Here is a 7,500-nt window from a genome sequence, read left to right on the forward strand (position 1 = left end):
TGTTTGAGCCCCTTGATCCTCTTGGTGAGGTACTTTTGGGGTCTTTCCAGTTGCTGCAGGTGTCTGGTAAGGTACATCCCAAAATGGGAATTGTACTCATTTATGGGCCTGATGAGGGATGAGTAAAGAGGCACGATGACCTCCCCTGATCTAGATGTGAATCCCTTCATGATTAGGTGGGCTATATAAAATGTTTTTCTAACCACTTTGGCCACGTAGTTGTCAAATGAGAGATTGCTATCAACTTGGGTCCCCAGGTCCCTAATTACTACTTCTGTACTTAATGGATTACCACCTATGTGGTAATTTGTGGGCACTTTGTTTTTCTCAAAGGGGATGACTATACACTTTTTGGCGTTTAGCTTGAGGCCATGGCTCTGGCACCAGTTGTCTGTTTCTATGAGGCCCTTTTGGAGGATGCTTGTGTCGGCTGGAGAGTCTATTATGGCGCCCAGTTTGCAGTCATCTGCGAACTTGGTCAGCCACAGTCCTTCCATGTTGGCCTGTACCTCCGAGAAATATATACCAAACAAGAGAGGTCCCAAGACTGAGCCTTGTGGGATGCCACTTGTAACTGGTCTGGGGTCTGACATGGCTCCAGCTATTCTAACCATGTGGGTTCTATCCTTGAGCCAGTTTGCAACCCATCTAGTGACATAGGGGTTTATATTTAAGCTGGTGAGCTTATCTATAATGCCCGAGTGGGGTATTGTTTCGAAGGCTTTTGCGAGGTCCAGGTAGGCTGTGTGGACCACCTTCCCCTTGTCAATGGCCTTGGTGACTGTTTCAAAGAAATCGACCAGGTTTAAGAGGCAGGATCTGCCCTTAACAAAGCTGAACTGGGGAGGATCCAGTGTCTATAGATCCCCAATATCTTTATTTATAAGGTCCATGATGATCCTTTCCATAACTTTGCAGACCAAGCTAGTGAGACTTATGGGGCGATAGTTTCCAGCATCCATTGAGGCACCACCTTTGTGGAGAGCGACCACTGTTGCTGTACGCCACTCTTTGGGTACATATCCTGTAGTAAGGCTGAGATTGAACAGTAGTTTTAGGTTTGGGTTTAGCTCTTCTTGGAGTTCATGTAGGACGCAGCCCGGGACACCGTCTGGTCCCATTGATGCTGTGTTTTTTGCTTTGGAGAGGGCAGCTCTTACCTGAGAGTCTGAGATGTCAGGGGGGCAGCACTCTGCTGGGATAGATATTAGCCCTTTTGGTGGGGAGGGGGGAAGAAGTTTGCACTGAACCTGTCAGCTAGGATGTTGGCAATGTCTGTGGGTTCGGTGTATTTTTTGTCATTTTGGACTAATTCTGAGCATAGCTGGGAATTCCCACCCAGGTTCCTAACATAACTAAAGAAAGCCTTGTGATTATCCTTAGTGTCCTGTGCAATTTTTCTCTTGAAGCTGGCCTTAGACGATTTTATGAGTGCCCGTAGTTTTTTGCTAATACTGATCAGAGATGCCTTCCCTTTTTGGGATTTTGCTCTGTCATGTAGTAGCTTCCTCCTTCTATTGTATAGTTTGTTTATGGCTGTGGTCCACCAGACATCTATATATATATATATATATATATATATATATATATATATATATATATATAGAGTAGTAAGCGGGTGCAAAATGGACAATTATGTCTGGTGTGAAATCCATGTTAAGAATAATATGCCCTTGTTTGTGAAGGTGAGATTGGTATGTTGGGGAAGGATATTAGGTATATTTGGTGAGGTAGGTTGGGTTGGAAGACAGACAAGACAGCATACAGTGACGGGATATGACACATGTGGTGGGTGAACACCTTGGATGGAGAGTGGTGTTTGGAAAGTGGAAGCCCATGAAACCCCAAATAGAAACAGTGGGACCAAGGTCTCTCACCCTATGGGCAGTCACAACTGCACCTTCACGACCCTGAACATGCCTGGGATGGGGGCTGAACAGAGGAGCATGCGAACCCTGTATTTGTGTACTGAGGACCTCAAGGTGGTGTAGCACATCCTCCAAGTCTCTGTTGAGCTTCCTATGCACCAGACCATTGAACTGACTTCAGGTGACAGGATTCTGTCTATGTGTGTGCTCCTGGGGGGCAGAAAGAACACCATCCACTGAGGTGGTTCCACCTGAAGGTAGTGCAGGACCAGCAGATGATGAGGTCCTAGGGTGGTTGCCAGATGTGCTGTGGCCTGGTAACATGGCCGGATGAGGTAGGAGAGGTGGTTCTGCTTGGAACAGGTTTCCCAAACATGCTATTGTGTCACAGTTATAGAACATATGTGGGTAGTAATAGTCCACACAATCCAGGATTACGTCTAACAGCATGCATAGATATCCCCATTAACACAAAACACCAGGTTTGGAGCAGTCACATAGCAAACAGAACACATGCATATATGGAACCATAGTGGCTCTTACAATGGCATGCAGGTGACATTGTTAGCAACAGGCCACCGGTGATAGTGTTTCAACATGGAACATGACTAGAAACACATTGCACAATTTGTCGTACAACACGATATATGTCCCAACAGTAGGTTTGCTGTAGACATACCCGTTGAGTTGTGTGTTCAGCTTATTGTTGCAGACATGGTGGGGAGACAGAGATGTCAATTAACAACTATTATATCCTTGCAGTATGAGGTCCTCAGACCTTTCTTCCTCTATGTCTTTCAGGCACCATGTGTAGGGAGTGTTTGCCAGTTTACTCCCCCCAGGAAAATGAAGTCATAATAAACTACCTGGTGCAGCACTACCACACCCTGTTTGATGGTACAGCCCATGATCTGCAGGAGAGGACTGCCCTGCAGTTATGAACAGGTCCGACATCATTGCACTGACCTCATCTGCCATGCCTGTCAGCATGCTGCTGTAGTTAGGAGGGACCAGCTAGCCATTGGGGGGTCATGCCATCCAGCCCTCTGACACATGTGGAGGAGCTCCTCACCAGCCTTGGGCACCTGCACACCAGCAAATACAAGACCCACTGGATAGCATTGTGGAGGTGGGTGCTACCCACACAATGGATGAAGAACATGCAGGTAAGGCCCCTGGACATATCAGTAGACCACTGTTGCTTATTGATCTGCATCTGTAGAGTTTAATCATGCATATGTGAAATAAAATATATATAGTCTGTTGCTGCATTGTAGTAATGAACAGATGTGCATAATCTCTAGTATTGTAGGTTTGTACTGTTGATGTACTGAAATGCTGCTCTCACCCTGTACCAGTGCCACAGGTGTGGCTACTGACATCACATCTCTCACACAACTATGTAGGTCCCTCTGGTATACCTCTGGGGCAGCAGCCTGTAGCTGGTGAGCATGGTGTTTGTTCAGGTTTGCCAATACACCAGCCATGTTATGGCCATGGTATTTGCTATGCACACATTTAACAGACCTACCCATAATGCATGCTGTACATGTTCACTTATTGTTGCTGTTAACTGCACTGCATCACAGTGGTCACCATGGTGGAATATCTGAAGGGTATGTAAGAGTCCTGCAGTATAACTAACAACCTGTCATTGTAAGATGTGTGCACAGAGATGAACATAATGGTGGGACAAATGGCCTACAGTAGGAACATGTCTGAAACATCACCCTTATATAGTGCTACAACAGTGTATATACCACTTTTACAATGGCAACTGTTAGAGATCTACACAACGGCATATCACAATATCACATTCCACAACCCTTACAACCTGTAATGTGGTCCTAACATGAGTAATGAATGTGTCATATGGAATCCTATGTTAAGACAGCAAATAAATATGGGGAATACATACTTTAACAAACACTGGAAGCATATATGTGCACACACTCCAAATAACATATTGTGGAAGCAGCTTTTGAGGTTCTGACAGCATTCTCTCTTCATGAGTATACACCTTCCATCAAGTACAGGTCCTCAATGTTACACCAAGAAATGGTCTGCTGTCCAAGATGTATGTCCGTCACATTTGCCCACTCACCTGCAACAGAGGCAGCCATGGCTTACATACATCTTACAAGCCATGGAATGGATCCCATATTCAAAAGGTAGCACTCAGGAGTGGGACATGTAGCCTTACCTCACCATTGCATATACCATGGCAAACAGTGCAGACAGTCATGGATGTGGCGAGGATGTATGGGACAACATTAATGTAGAAAATAAACAGATGGTCATCCAAGACGGATGACGACACATGTTGAAAAGTGGTCATGGAGGCTGCCTAGTAACATGCCACAACACTGAGGGAGTTGCAGGAATGTCTAGCAAGTACTGGCTGTGCAGTACCTGTGTCAAGAATTGCCTGGACTCTGCATAAGTGTGGCCCGTGGGTTAGGGTAATCGGATGGGACAGTTGCTCCACAAGAAACATCAGCCAGGGCTCTCTACAGGTAGCATATGCATGACACCAAAATTCCCCCAAAGGCATGTGTTGCAATGTGTAATGGTGTACCAAGACCAAGTTCAAAACCTACAGACAGTATCAATTAAGATACATGTGCTGCACAAGCGACACCTCATTCCACCTCAGGCCCACCATCCCCATTTCTACCTTGCTAGTGCCAGTGTACACCTGTATGGTTGCCATTCATTATCAGGGACTAGGCCAGTACACATGGTGTTTTGAATTTGGGACACTACAAAATGACACTCATGTGTAGCCCATAGTTTTCAAGCATCTGCAAAAAGGCTGAGGATGGGGAATGGTGTCATCCTGAAACACAAGAGTGAACTGAAGCAGACATCCAAAGCTCACTATGAATGGTTGTATCTGCACACAGTCAAGGTCATGAATTGTGGCAGACATAACCCTGAGACCATAGGAATTGTGAACGTACTGTGTGACCTCCAAGGGCTGTGCACATGAGTTGACCTTGCAATCTTGCAGAGTTGGGGGACATTTGTAAGGAAAAGTGAACAAATACTGGCAAGTGCAGATGGGCCATGCTAGTATACCCCTTCCAGGAATAATGACTGCTGTAGTACACTTAACAGTTGGTGCAACAAGCCATCATGTTAAGGGTGTGCACACTTATGCACCCACAGATTATTTGCATCTCAATCAGCATCTGCACAACTAACACATTTGTTTGATACTGCATTTGATTACACAGGTCATATGTCACATATCAGGTTTGTGTAATGTTAATATATGCAGCATTATGACCCCATGGCAAATGAGGGAAAAGGGTGCCATGTCAATGTACACTCCTCATAGCCATAGTAAGGTTTGATGGTTGTCAGTGTAATTGTATTTTATTGGTCATATATGCACCGCTGATGATGTGATCTGCAAATCAGACATCATGCATTCACTATTGACATCTGTCCACATATCATCCCAGGTATGTGTCAGACAAACACATAGGAGCTGTAAGCAGCAGAGCAAACATAACTGACACACATATACACATTCAGCAATGGCGTGTACACCTGTGAGGTATGGTGCACAGTCCATGCCAGGGTGCTGAACAGGTGCACAGTGATACTGTGTTCATGGGTGCAGTGTGTTCCAGGGGAAGTGGCATTACCTACTAACACAACCCATGCATCAAAGAGATGTATAATGTTGGTAACAGGGATTGACTATAGCTGAAGTACATGCTGTTGAGTGCCATATGCCATGCATGTTGACAGATGGTTAATGCAAGGTCTGTGTGTAATATGTTTGTGCAACCTCATCTGTAAGTGTGTGTGCGTGTGTGTGTGTGTGTGTGTGTGTGTGTGTGTGTGTGTGTACAGTTAAGCAGTGCATTTCTTGTTTTCCCATCACAGGTGGCGAGGTGGGTCATTGTCCCTCCTGCAGGCAAACTGATGTTAGTATCCGTACAAACTCTGACAATGATAATAGGTGTGTTGGGGCACAGGCAGGGTTATCAGGGGCTGAAGCTGTGCCATCGTTTGACATCCCACTGTTATCTACTCCATCCCCGCAAACAGTTACATTGCTTATACATACCACATCACCAGTGGCCATAGATGAGGGACAGTTGGTATGTGGTGGCATAGGACAGGACAGTGTGGTGACTATGGCATGTGTGTCTAGACACAGCAGCCATAGCCAGATGCCCAGCGAGGTAACACACAGGCAGATGTACAGGGGTGCTCATAGGAGGGCTACTGGTCATCATGCCCCTGGCAGAAGTGCCACAGCTAGTATCACCAGACGCATGTTTCAGGCCATCATGGAAACACAGGCACATATGGAATGGTATACCAGACAGGGTCTAAGGCTGCAGAGGGCTATTCATTCTGCTGTTATTGACAACATCCGTGATCTTGCAGGTGCCCACCATTAGTTTGTAGAGGTCCTGGATAGATTTTTGGGCGAGATGGTGGGGAATCTTCGACAGTGGAATGTCTGTGCTTGAGCATATGGTGGGAGATGTGTGACAGTCATGTAGATGTAGGCCAGCAACACCAACAGGCGGAGGTTGACATGGACGTGCAAGAAGTCAGAGCCGCTTCCATAGTGGCAGTACCAGCCCCAGCACTGCAAGGGGGGTGCTGTCCACACCACAACATAGTAGGGCACATGCACGTGGCCCTGGCCAGTCCCAAGGGGGGCCTGGATCCAGCAGACACATGTCAACATCAGGGGAGAGTACCATATTGTGGCATTTACCTGGTAGTGCCTGGGGAACCCCTGACAGGCACTGTGGTGACACCTTGACTGTGTCATATCCTGGGTACAGCTGTACACAAGTCACAGGTCTGTATAACAGTTACTGCATGTGCCATATGCCTGATAGGTCTGAGGGGCGTATACAAGTGAGTGCATGATGGCTGATGTCAGCAGCCCTTCTACAGTGAACAATGGTAAGTTTACTGGTTAGTACACACCACATGTTTGTGTATAACACACACACACATAGAGGCTTTGGTGTTGATGCAATACACAGAAAATACTGTAAACATGGAGGTATGTACCTTTGCAAGGAACCCATTGTAGCCTATGTAATTCCACCAAGACAGAATAGGCACAACATCACATTGGGAAATAATCAGTATGCTAGTTTAATGTCATTGACAATGGTACTGGCAGGGTATATTTCCCCTTCCTCAATGTAGTGCAATCCTCAACTTGGTGCACATAGGTGTGTTGGTGTGGTGGCATAGCCCTACCCTTTGGAGGGTGTGAGGTGGTGTAGAACTACAGATAGTGTGATTGACAACTACTTAACCTGTTAACATAAACTGTACAGTATTATAGCCAACTAAGTGAGGGGATACACTCAACAATAACCACAATGATGGTGGCTGTGTCCACAAGATCCCCACCCAGCTATATACACCAACCCCAGTATCACTGTATAGATATACTGTGGGGAAGAAGGCATTTACACATCTACTACTAGTTTTGATGGAATGAATTTCCACAAGATGATACCTGTGAAATGTTAGCATTTGCCAGTCAGCTCTCAGACAGATAACCTCCTGGGACATCTGCAAACTGAAGTAGATCCCTTTACATACACACACATTCTTACTTGGCAACACTGGGACT

Source organism: Protopterus annectens, chromosome 11.part0 (assembly GCF_019279795.1).
Source record: "Protopterus annectens isolate FY-2018-M chromosome 11.part0, PAN1.0, whole genome shotgun sequence".
Taxonomy (NCBI): domain Eukaryota; kingdom Metazoa; phylum Chordata; order Ceratodontiformes; family Protopteridae; genus Protopterus; species Protopterus annectens.